General features: G+C 36.0%; 1 pseudogene; it reads left to right on the top strand.

Annotated features, from left to right (window-relative positions):
- Positions 1-696: 696 nt before the first annotated feature.
- LOC110883468 lies at positions 697-12101 on the top strand (annotated as a pseudogene).
- The last annotated feature ends 1955 nt before the right edge of the window (positions 12102-14056 follow it).

Raw genomic sequence — 14056 nt, 5'->3', positions numbered from 1 at the left:
AATTTATCGACTAACTCTTCTTGAGAGTATTCAATCCCATGTCTTGCCAGTTCTAATTTCAAGTGCCCAAACCTCTCAATCATTTGACAAACTGATTCATTTTTTAAACAACCAAATAAATCATACTCTTTTCTAAGCAATTTCTTTTTGTTCTTTATGATTTCGGCACTTCCCAAACATTTTCTTTCAAGAGCTTCCCATAATCCCTTAGATGTTTTCTCATTTTCAAGCAGTGAAATAATGTCTTCTCTTACTGATTGATGTAACAATGTGATCATTTTGTTTTCAGCCACAATATTTTTAACATCTATCTATGTGAACTCTTTTTCGTTTACTAACTCTCCTCCCTCTTTTACCGGTTCTGTATATCCATATTTCAATTTTAACCAACTTTCAGGAGCGAAAGCTTTTACCCAACCCTCAAACCGACTTTTCCACCAGTGATAATCTTCAATCTTCATTAGTTTCGGTGGTTTCTGTTGGCTTCCATACAGATTATCATACTTCAAATGATCAGAAATCTCTTTCGAATAATTTCTTGTTTCAGATCTTCTTTCGGATGATTCTGAAGTGAAAGTGTTGTAAAGCATATTGTAGAATTCTTTGCTGTTACTCGACATCTTCAGATTATTTCTTGGAATTTGAACTTTGTAAATCTCCTTGAATCACCTTGAATCTCCTTGAATCTCCGATTGGATGCCAAGGTCGGTCGATCGAACAGAAAAGCTAGCCGTTCGGCTAGAGTGATAGCCGATTGGATGAATATGCTGGTGGAACGAACTGAAGTCCTAGCCGATCGGCTAGGTCAACAGGTCAAACACTTAAATGAGTGTCAGTGATGCTGCTGTTCGATCGGTTACACCAGCTGATCAAGTGACATTTAACACTGCTGTTCGATCGGTTACGCCAGCCGATCGAGTTGTATATAAAGCTCCTGTTCGATCCAAGTTGCTGTTCGATCCAAGTTGTTGTTCGATCCAAGTTGCTGTTTGATCCAAGTTGCTGTTCGATTCAAGTTGCTGTTCGATCCAAGTTGTTGTTCGATTGGTTAAATGTTACGGTGGATCCTAGCCGATCAAGTTTGCTACTCGATTGAAACACTTCCTAGCCGATCGAGTGAGCTACTCGATTGAGACACTTCCTAGCCGATCGAGTTTGCTACTCGATTAAAGACACTATTTAACACGACAAAAAATGCAATCGGTCAAAAGATTCTTACCACAACTTTTAATCACATGCTAACTGACAACATCACATGCATATAATGACTTCTCATTCATATCACATTATCACATGAAGTTTATCAAACAATTCAAATGACTGACAACTATATATAAAACAATTTCTGATTGGACCTTAAGAATTCAATCACGTGTACTTACCAAATGTTGACATATTTGTAAAGATCACATGCAATACTCTGAATATTGTTAATGATGTTGATAGAATGTAAAGTGATGTAAAGGAACGGTTAGAGATGCTAGCCTATCGGCTGGGCTAGCCGTTCGGTTAGGCTAGCCGATCGGTTGGCATCTTCAACATCAACAGCAAACATATCTCAACTTTTTCGAACCAAAAATCTAAGATTTCTCCCAAACCGTTAAGAATTAAGATCTTGAAATTTGTAGGCTTGTAGATCAAGTGTTTTCGCACATCATATCAAAAAATCAGCAATTTTCGACCGTAGAAACCTGTTCAATTTGTCAAAATTCAGTTAAAAACGTGAAGAACAACAAAAATAAGAAGAATTTGACAAATCTGAATGATTTTGGCTCTGAATCTGATCAAAACTTGTACGAATCTGTGCGTTTGATCTTTCCAACCGAGCACCTGCTCTGATACTACTTGTAGGTCTCGGTTTTCACTCCGAATCGATTGCGAAACGACCGTGCCACGTGCGGAATCCGTGCATGAACGAGACCGAAACACAAAACCGTACTAAATCTGTGATTCAATTGAAAGATATGAAAGTCGTACAAACCTTGAATCACCTCTTGGAGCACTTTCTCTCTCTAGTTTCTCTCTCTAACCTCTAAGCTCTCCAAGTTACAAATGGCCAAAAGTCTAAAATGTAAACCCTAAAGCTCCTATTTATAGGCCAAGGCATATGAAAGATTCCCTCATATTTACAATATTGCCACCTTGCCTTTTCTTACTAAATACAATATAAAGCCTTGTTTTTCTTCAGAATCTGCTATGAACTTGATTGACGAAGGCGATAGACATTACTGCACTAACACACCCGGTGGTGGAACTTGACACCATCTTCTTCCTTCTCCGCGAAGCAATCAGAACCCTCATCATTGGTCCAGAGAACCTTGGAAATCGAAGCAAATGAAGAAGGGATTTAGCGATAGTCGGAATTTATTGACACTCTTGGTCTCTTTGCGGGTTGATTTATTTGGTTTTGTTGTTGGATTGCCTCCTCTTGATTCCTTGTGTTATGAACTTGTTAATCCAGCTGATTGTTATGATTAACACTTCGATTAGGGTTTTTCTTATGAGTTCTTGACCTGGGTTTGTGGAAGATGATCTGCTTTGAGAAAGAAAGAGAGTGTGCAGAGTATGTTTTCATTTAAACATTTTTTTTATTTATGAAATGACGAATTTACCCCTTAACAAAAAGACAAAATAGGCAGGTTGCAACAGTGAAAAAATGGGGTTTTTGAATTTTGGACTAAAATGGCAATAAAAGTGAAACCACAGGGACCCAGATTTAAAAAGTTTGAGATTTGGACTAAAATGGAAAAAGTGCCCAAACCATAGGGACCAAAATGGCAGTTTACTCTCAAATCGGTATATAAATTTGTACTTACCCGGTCCATGCTTTGCCCTCAAATCGGTATATAAATTAGTAGCTTATGCACCACCACCTCCTCCTCCTCCTCCTTCTACTTCTACACGAAATTTCTTTTGTATTTTCATATTTTTTATTTGTTTTAAGGATCCATGGCTTGTAAGAACAACTTACAAACATTTCAATCTTGTATGTTTAACCTTAATCAATCCAGTTTGAAAATGTTTCATCTCAAAGCGATGAGTGACTAAGTTCTTGCATCACTTGTGGAAGATGAACACTTAATGACTTTTTGATTTCTTCTATGGACGACCATTTGGTGTGTGTAATTGACTGTAAGTAACTAATATTCTACGAAAGTGAACCATCTAAAATACTTAAAATATCTTACTAACTTTGTGTTTGTTTATTCAAACATTCATGCTATCTATGTCTATGTAGTATAAATAATACGTTAACTACTTGAAAGTGGGTTAGAAGCTGTGTGTCACACCTTCACCATGTGCGGAATCCACGGTGCATGACGGATTGTTACAAAGACCAAGGCATAATGAAATTTACTATCTATACTACTTTAATAAACATATATGAAGGACAAGATGGTAATTCAACAAGGTGTTGAAAAAACAATTAATGCACAATGTACAAGTGTTAAGGCACGAGAAAACACAAACAGTTTACCCTTCACCCGAATCATTATCAACCATCCATTGTTTTCACTTTTTTCACACGGATCACGATCTGAACGGCTGATATTCAATTAACACGGATCAACCTTTCCATTCCCTCCTATCTCTCACAACTCACACATCTCACATTCATCAGACCTTCTCTCTCGGGCGACTCAAGAACTTCATGCCAGACAGTCCATTTTCACTTCACACATATCATCACCATCCACCTTTGTCTCTCACATCTCACACTTGATTCCAAATGTGGAGCAAGTAAAGGGTGTAGCAACATCAGTCCCCATCAGTACCATCTACCGTCGGATTTCATATAGATTTGTAGGTGGTGTGTTGAGGACCTAACCGTCGCCTCCAACAATGGCGGCTAGGGTTTCTTACAGATCTGGCGTTTAATTTTCGGCAAGTTTTGGTAAATCGACGACCATAAATACGATATCAGGTGAGTTTTGGTTTCGATCGTTTAATTTCCGACCATATGAGTTTTTCTTTACGACTATGCTTTTTGTTCTAAGCAAGTGTACATCTCTTCTCTAGCCTTTCTCAAGATGCTTAAACACAGTAAGTACCAAATACTAGGGCTTCATTCTGTTAAATTGTTTATATATATATATGTACACACTGATAGCATACGTTGTTTCAGGGTTACAGATGTTTGTATATCACATCTTGTGAATAATTGCAAGCATATTGTTCATTTGAACTTGAGTGGATGTGAGGTATATTTCAAGTGCATTGCTGAAGAGACCTAAAAAATTAATATTATATCAGCATACTTTTCTTCTATTGCTCTTTGAATTATTTGGAGGTATATATTATTTGCTAAGATACAATTATGATGATAACAGGGTATATCAGATAAAAGTTTGCAAATGATTACCGAGAGCTATCTGCATCTGGAGTCACGGGATATCACTCGGTTTGTTATTTTGAAATATTATTGTGTGTGTGTATAAATATATATCAACATATTAACGTATGACCAGGTCCAAAAGTTATCAAATTAAAGTTTTATTTTTCTTTTTTTTTTATTTTTCATTTTTTGCATTTTTTGGATGCTTGATTATGTAGGTGCGTCAAGATAACAGATGGGGGCTTGCAGCATGTAATGGTCAAGTGCTCTGGCCTCAAGAGCCTAAATCTTTATGCACTTTCGAGGTACAGCTGTGTTTACCAAAATGAAACTGTTACGTGTAGAAATGGTAATCAAGAGTTAAGAGCTAAGAATTGGAGAAGAAGAAAGAATCCAGAGAAGAAGGAGATTAATCTCAAATCAATAGCTGTCATACTCATCTCTTTCCAACAGTATTTAACAGATCCTTTTACAATTTACAAGATCAGTCCCTATACTTTGAATTACTGACACACTAGACCCTGGACTATTTATCACATATCAATACTCCCCCCTTAAAAGATTTTTGTCCTCAAAAATCAGAAATGGTAAAAAAAAAAAGTTTCTAATCAAAAGTATCAAAAGGAAATTGTGAAAATTTTTGTGCTTTACTTTGCAGCTCCAATGATCCAACAAGAATTATTTTCTTCTCACAAAAGCCTACTTCATAAGAGCAGATGTCATGACAATTTGCAGCCCCATTAGATGAACTATATTTCATTCTTTTCTTCGTCCACATGGCTGTGATAATTGACAGACCAACAACCGAATCATATCTAACAATCACTGATGCAAACTCACCCTGCAGTGTTCTATAGTGCACATCCCGTTTTAATGATTTTTTGCCAAACTTTAGAACAATAGGTTGCGCCAAAGCAATTGCTAGTGCAAGAACAACAGAATGCTGAGCTGGACTTAACTCAGATACAAGGAGTGAGATCAAAGGCTCAACACAGCGAGCAGCAGCAATTGTGGATCTGATTCTTGCATTTCCAAAAAATACACAGCACAACTCAGTAGCATCGCCTTTCAAGTCCATTGAACAATTAGATGAAAGAATTCTGCAAAGAACATCGACTGCATTCATTTCAACATCCGCAACAGCAAGAGCTCCTAATGGATTATCACTCAATAGTCCAACTAGTGCAGCAATAGCAGCATGCTGGTCTTTCTCCAACCCACTATTTAAAAGTTCCACCAATGGTTGAACAGCATGCCTAGCAGAATCTGCATTTCTAATGTGATCAGCACAAAATAGATTCTCTAGTGCTTTGGCCACACTATACCTTGCACCCCTTCCCCCCATTCTTAAAACGGCTATAAGCTGACTCACAGCACCATATGCTGACTCATGTCTCCGTATTTCAGCAGTGCTGAATAAAATCCCTAGTAAATCAGTAGCAGCTTCTTCGGTGGCTTCTTGTGGGCCCAGTGAAAGATACTTTGTTAAAGCTTCCAAAGCACCAGATTCAACCATAACAATCTTATTTGACGAGGAGTCGTTTCCGAGCTGTATTAAAAACCCGAGTGCTAGAAATGGTGCACCAGGTCGATCGGGAATGGGCTTGAGTAAATCAACAAGAGCTGGTATTGCCTTCCTAGAAGTAGCACCAACCCTAATATCATCAACTCTAAACAACCTCTCGAGAGCAACTTGTTCTGGATAAGGAACCAGTGTAGATGTAGCATCAATCAGGCCACTCATTTGAACCTCTGAAACTAGATTGACTGTTTTTGTTGAACCCAAAATTCCCACATTTTGACCCAGTTCCAACCTGATTGGTAGCATGAGAAATGATGGATATTCGTTAAGAATATCAAGGCTAGTTTCTGTCTTGACATCATTGTGAAGGTCATCTACTTCAAGAAATGAATTTCCATTAGGTTTAAGGTGACTATTAGTAGCATCAAAAACTGGTTCATCAAGCATATAATCCACATCAAAATCCTCGATATTGCTTGTTTCACTAATATACTCATGCTTTACAGATGTGGGTTTCAACTTCTGTACAAGAATATCAAACAACTTTTGTCCGTCTTCTTGGCCAACCTGAAGTTGACACTCGCCTACCAGAAAGTTTAATGGGTCATCAACCCTTTCTGTGGGTACATCATCACAAACGTCATCAACTTGATGGTGTTCCAATTGAACATGATGATGTTCCTCTGGCATATCTAAGCCAAGAATCTGCTTAATGTCATCTTTCATTTCGTTTTCTGATCCTCTAACATTATTATCTTTTTCATTTAATGGTTCTTTAAAATCACCTTTCAGTGCGTTAAGTGCAATAAATTGTTCTTTAAAATCACCCTTCAATGCATTGACCTTTTCTTTAGGCATTTCGTCGAGCACCTTGAGGGCATACTCACTATCACCTGAATCTTGACCAATTAATTCTTGAATCTCAACCTCAATTTCAGATTCAACCTCAACACTAGTTTGAATCTCAGTTTCACTATATTCCTTACTAGAATTCGCACCAGAAGATTGTTTCCCTACCTTCTTATATTCTTTATTGCCATCTAAAATGCCAAGAAGATTAACTTGGTTTTTTGCCTTTTCATAAGCCTCATTAAGTGTTTTTGGATTCAAGAACTTAACCCACAATTTAATTTCAGATTTGAGACCTCTCACAAATAGACTTGTAGCATATTCTTCACTTAGAATTACTTTAGTAAGAAGTAAATCAAATGAATCACAATAGTCTTGAAATGAACCTGTTTGTTGTAAGTTCTGAATTTCTTCCATAGCTGATGCAGTATTTAGAATTTTTGTTTCTTGATTCTTGGTTCCGAATAAGCTAGGGCTTCGTTTTCCCCATGTTGGAGATCCTATCCATTCATCCCAACTTCTGTAACCCGTGTAAAGTTCCCAATTAGTTGGTGGTTTTGAATAATCCGGTATGTAGCCACAACAATGACCCCTGCCTTCATATTTCATCCCACCACAAGAACACCTAATAGTTCCACAAACGTGAACTCTGTTCACCCATATCAAACCCCCACATGAGCACAAGAACACCATTCTTGGTTGTTGATTTGTTGAACTGATTCAATATTAGGGAAAAATTGAATCGAATTGAAGCAGAATTGATCGAACAAATGATCAATTCCAGTGAATCGAAATGAAACGGTGTTTGAAACGATCGATTAGATTGAATTTTAACGAATTGAAGTTTGAATCACGAATTGTCCGAAGATCGAACAGCTCTGATACCACTGTTACGTGTAGAAATGGTAATCAAGAGTTAAGAGCTAAGAATTGGAGAAGAAGAAAGAATCCAGAGAAGAAGGAGATTAATCTCAAATCAATAGCTGTCATACTCATCTCTTTCCAACAGTATTTAACAGATCCTTTTACAATTTACAAGATCAGTCCCTATACTTTGAATTACTGACACACTAGACCCTGGACTATTTATCACATATCAGAAACTTTGACTCAGTTATGTCGTGTTGGGATAATCTGATTTATAAAGAATTCATTTATTTTGTTTAGCTTTACAAATGGAGTTTATAAAAAAATGTTACTTTTGGCCCATCTCAGATTCTTAGATCTTTGCGGTGCTTAGGTATAGATTCTTTATTTCATTTACCATACAAGCTTAGTTTATTGTTATTATTTATTGGATAGAAGTTTATGTTTTCACTTTCTGATGACAGAATCTATCCGATGAAGCGCTTTTCTCTATAGCCAAAAGCAAAAGCATTCGTACTCTCAACTTAACATGGTAATTCTTTGTTTTTATTCAATCACACATGATCGTTATATACTTTTTCTTCTTATAATTAAGTAACGTTAATTTGGTTAAAGGTATGTGCGTGTCACTGATGCGGGTGTCATCGCTATAGGCCAAGGTTGCACACTTGCACTTCTCTTGAATTTTTTAGGTAAATTGATACATTCATCTCCATATCTTTTGAGCGATTGTTTTTTTTGTTTTTTATTACTTTTCAATAGTTTTTAGGAAGTTATTACGCTCTTAGCCTCTTATCATGGTTTCTCGATATGCACAAATGGGTTTGGGCTTGAGTTAGTTGGAGCCTTTGAGGCCCAGTTGAACCTAAGATCTAAAATAACTCACTCGCCTAAGAGTCGAGTATTGGTTGTGTCTGGAAGTTGCATTTGATCTGTATATGAAAGCCTGGTAGACCCAGTTGCCTGAACCTAATGTCTGTCTAAGCACACCTAGAGGTGCACAAATCTGTTATTTTGAGCAACTGGCTCCGTTAACCGAAACGGCGGTTATATTTACTGTAACCTTATTTTTTCTTTTTAACCGTTTTTTTTGTATTTTTCAGTTATTCACTTTAACTCACTTTAACTAAAACGGTTAATAACCAATTTTGTCCCAGTTAATTAATTGGTTTTTTTCCTATAATTTTTTCTATTTTTACAGTTAACCAGTATATTGGTTAAAACCTGGTTCCTTCTAAAAAATCCCTAACAGGTTATGAATCTACGGTTAAAAAACCCACTAATCGGTTACTCCTCAATTGGTTATTATCCGGTTATAGTTTTGGTTATTTAATCGTTTATTTTGTGCACTTCTAAGCACAGTTATTTTTCAAATTCAGGCCTGGGCCCAACCAAACAGCTACATTCACTCTTTGTTTTTTTTTTCTTGACTTTTTTCCAACGGTCCAACCTATAGGATCGGCTTTTCTTGGCCCTGTTAGATCTGTTGTTTGTGCATCTTCATTAGTTTTAAATTTTTAAATATTGATGGTTGCAAAATATGCAGCTTGTTTGGAATCGTTGGGGTAACTGAAAAATGCCTAGAAGCCCTCTTGAAATTATGCTCAAACACACTCACGAAAGTTGATGTAAATGAATGTATTGGCATTAAGGTGAGTCAGATTTGACTTCACTGAACACTATATAACAGAATCCCAGGGATTCATATTGGTATTGTTAATTTAAGCAAAAAGGGCAATCTTAACTCAGAAAATATCTAAAAATGGAAATTTTATGCTTCTCATGATTTTTTTTGAACCGTATGACAATAAAGATCATTCGTTAACATTTATACCCTTGTAGAGACGTAGCCGGGAGGAACTTCTTCAACTGTTCCCTTATGTGAGATGCTTTAAGGTTCATAGTTAGTATATGGTTCCCTTGGATCATATATATCCTCCAAGGTATGTTTATGTTATTAATACCTGCTAGATAATGAATATTCCATATTATGCAATATGCACATTATTTTATCCTGAGTAAGTCCAAATAGTTTTTCTCTTCAGGCTCGAAATCTTTTCATTTTCATTCGACTTGTTATGAGCGTGCACATGTTGGACTCCGTTGGAGCAACATTTGGCGAAGAAGTGCCATTTATTTTACATGTCATCTTGTTTTGAGTAAAATGCCATTTCCCGTCTTTTTAGGCATTTTTTGTTGAATAAAAAACACTAAGAAATAAAGATACACCTTTGTTGACTTTCAACCCTTCAATCATCACTAAAATGTCTAAAAAGACAAAAATACCCCTGACTTAACGTTAAAAAATTGGATGAGTTAACGTGTCGGATGAAAATGGCAAGATTTCATAACTTATGGATCCATATGCGAAAAAACAAACCTTTGGACGAAAGTCGCAAAAAGTAGTCTAACTTCAGGAATGAAAAAGGCATTTTACTCTTTTGTTTTATTTAACTCATTTTAATTTACTACCTTTGTACACCACGTAGGCATCTTCTGGAGTGTGCTTTTTATGTCTAGCTATGATGGTTCTTGACTCTTTGTTGTATTTTGCAATTGGCATGTATCTAGACAAGGTACATTTTCTGTTATGTCACCTTTATAATCAATTTGCAGGTCCCAATGACTTTTTTTTCGTTATTATAATGTTATATGGTCCATCAGTTCATTGAAGAACTAAGGCGTCATTTCTGAACATACTATATCTGATCAACGGCTAATTTTGTAACATTTACTTAATCAAATTCTCCCCAAGGAGAGCGGGGGTGGTGTACCCATGGAACTACATCTTCTCGAAAGGCTTTTGGAGTAAGATAAATATATTAAAACTCTTTTCGTCATGGCAGGTTGTCACTCTTTGGTGCAAGATTCGATTGATTTGTGACGCTGAACACTGCTTCATTCGAATCGATGGGGCTTCATATGCAGAATGTTCCCTCAGTGGTCTCATGCTCACTCAAGCAAAGGTAAAGTAAAGTAAAGCTTATCATCATTCACCAATTTTCTTTTCTTTTTTTCTAGAATAAAGGTTTTTATATTTGCAACTTGACAAAATGTGATTTAGATTAATTTTATTTTAAGTTAATAGTGTAATGGTTATAACTAATGTTTTTAGAACCGGATCGGATAACCAACTGCGCGTCTTAGTGGTTAGCTGGTCTAAGTGGATTTAAAAGCCGGAAATAATATAAAACTTAAAACAATATACACGCTTTTCTTTATCCACGAGGTAGAGGGTTCAGATTAGCTAAATGTTTTTCGAACTAGACTGATAACAAACTGGCAGTTTTACTGGTTCTGTGGTCGTTAGAACTAATATAAAACTTAAAACTATATGCATGCCTCCTCTCTGTCCAAGAGGTGAAGGGATTGAGGTGCTGGTATAGGAGGTTAACATGAGTAGGTTTGTTTAGTGAGCCATTCTATAAAAATACATATAAATAATATATGAAAATGCATCCGTTTTTTTGTGTGGATTTGCAATTTTAGTAAGTTATGATACATTTGGTTCCCTATCCCCATAGGGCGTGGAATTCCTAAACAGGATACAACGGGCTGTGAATAGTAATTTCTCACCCTTTATGGGTCGTTTCGTCTTAGTAGTATTGGTTTTGTAATTCAAAAGGGGGTTGTGGCGCAGCTTGTTGCCCATTTGTTTGTAATTTGTTAGTTTGTCATTTTAATGAAGATGAAAAAATTAATAACAAAATGAGGTTTTGATAGAGAATAATATAAAAAAGTACCGGCTGCTTCAAATGGGACGGCAAAAGGGGCTTAACCGGACTGGTTCCATGCCTGGTTATTGGTCCAACCGGTTTTAATAACACTGGTTATAACTTATATTTGACCCATTATTAGTGTTTTGAAATTGGTTAAATGATCACGTTATCAATCAATGATGTCAGTTTTTATAAGTTATATGATTATGTTGAAATGATCAACTGATTTTGATTTTTGCAGGCCAACTCTTTTATACATTGTTTTGTTGGAGTTCAAAAGATCACATTATTACATGACTTGGAGATAGAAATCTGTAAAAGTGAAGGGGTCAAGAGCTTGAAGAACTTAAATTGGGACCCATTTTAAAACATCCACTGGTTGTGCATTATTTTTCTGTAGGACCCGAGGTCACAAAAATCTGCAAAATTACAAGTGAACAAATTGTTGCGTACCTCAGTCTGACTCCGTCGCAAAAAAGAAAAAGGAAGGACCTCCGTTGATGAACTATTGGATTTTATAGCAAAGACACAAAATAACCCGAGGAAATTTATGCATACGAGTTCAAAGTCCAGGATGTCTACTATTTAGTTTTGTTATTTAAATGTTTACTGGTTTAGCTAAATGTGATCAATATAAATAGTCAATGTGATTATATAAGTCAAATTGTCAACCAACTGTAATACGACCAGACCAACGTGTAATAAGTGGTGAATTGACAATTGTTAACAGAGTCTGCACTATCATACAAATGTTTATACAGGGCATACCCTACAATAACAATTTTTATATTATTTTTATTTTATATGATGTGTATGATCATACAATAATGGCAGACATAAATTTCACTTACCAATTTGCTACATCTTTGTCAGTAACTCAAGCATGCTTGTTTTTTTCAACTTATATAGACTAATATAAAAACAAATGTGCCTTCAAAGTTGTACGTTTATTAATTGTTTTTCTGTGGATGTACATTTCAGTATGTACGTTGGACGTATCATATGTGGAAGGTGATCTGAAGGCACTCTTCGAAAGAAGTGCAATGATGGATTAGATGTAAAGTTGATTCTTGATGACAACGACGATGGCAATTTTCATGAAAACAGTGGGAACAAAATGTTTTTTTTTTGGCCAGGAAGTTGTTCAGGGGCAAGACAATGTTTTCAAAGAAGTTATCAAGCCTTTAGAAAATGTGGCATAATGGATGGTTCAGGTAGAATGGGTAATGTGTCAAAACGGTTAAGGTAATTAGTGTGTTTACCCACATTTTTAAAACCCATCATAACATAACTAGAATTACACAATTTTCTTTCTTTTCTCCTGAAGCCGGTAACCGCCCATCGCACAATAACCACCAAACGCCATCACGAAACCACCAATCGCCGCACACCACTGATTCTCCGCCGCTGAAGAAGGCCGCAACCAACCCTCACATTCTGCTACACTGCCACCATGGTCGTCGCACGCCACATCAGAAACTACATCCATGTAGCCCTAAACTCACCAACCTAAGTGATATGTTTCCCGCCGCATCGCGCGGGTAAACGACTAGTTAATTGTGATATTGAAGTACATTCTTTTAAGATCAAATAACAAATTACAACGAATAAGGAAAACAACATGAGTCTCGATTATTGATATCTAAGCTAAGTTATTATGAGGAATCCATGATCCTAACTAAATCTTTGTGCCTGAAAACATGTACAAAATGGGTCAACTACAAGAGTTGGTGAGATACATATGCTTAAGCATGATAAGATAAAAAAAGATAAAGATTTCACATGTACAATTCATAAAAACATAGACAGATAGGAAAATGATCAAATGAGAAGTTTGATTTTGACAAAAAGGCTAGGAAGGAATAGGGTTGTGAGATGTGTCAAAAATTAAAAAGTAAATATAAGGGCATTTTCGTCAATCCTCCATTTTCCAAAACTACATTTTCGAGATCTGAAACATCCTCTCTCAAATCTGAAACTCTATCTTCCCTAAACACCATTCACCATTAATCGAATCACTATCATCACCGATCCACCACACCCCCACTCTCTTCAACTGGCGGCGACAACGGCGATGATGTCACAAACTCCTTTAATTTCTGACGTACACCATTATCCTTCTCATAACCCGTCATTCACCATCATGGATTTATTATGTACAAGAGTAAAATATCATCTATTGGGATATTCCCAATGGTATTGGTGAGTTAGATAAGGTGTAGAATAGTAGGAGGTCATGGGTTCAATCCCCATGGGGTGCAAGTTTAGCCATTCAAAAAAAAAAAAAAATGTACAAGAGTAAAATACGTAATATATTATCTTGCTCTGATATTATCATCATGGATTCATTATGTATTCAACATCATGAATTCCTATCTTGAACATGACATCATCATCGACATAGACACGTTTGGAAAAGAAGATTTATTACTATGCATGTCAAAATTGCTAAAAGTAAAGGTAATTCACAACCAAATTGTTTTTTAGTAACTTTATGAAAAATGTGTGTAGGTGATTTAAAGGGCATTTTTGCATTCTGTTTATAATTTTATGTCAAATTTATTGCGTTTTAAAACCTTGGTGTGTTTTATGGTGGCTTGTTGAAGTTGAAATGAAATTATATGTTAATAATTCTATTTTTGTTGCGTTTTTGTTTTATAAAACACATTAGTTCATTGCGTTTTATAACACAGTGATAAAACACAATAAGTTCATTACATTTGTTGTGTTTTAGTCTATTGCGTTTTTAATTGTGTATTATAG

Source organism: Helianthus annuus, chromosome 15, assembly GCF_002127325.2.
Source record: "Helianthus annuus cultivar XRQ/B chromosome 15, HanXRQr2.0-SUNRISE, whole genome shotgun sequence".
Taxonomy (NCBI): Eukaryota; Viridiplantae; Streptophyta; class Magnoliopsida; order Asterales; family Asteraceae; genus Helianthus; species Helianthus annuus.
The sequence above is the reverse complement of the archived record's forward strand: the minus strand, read 5'-3'. Positions and strand labels throughout refer to the sequence as shown.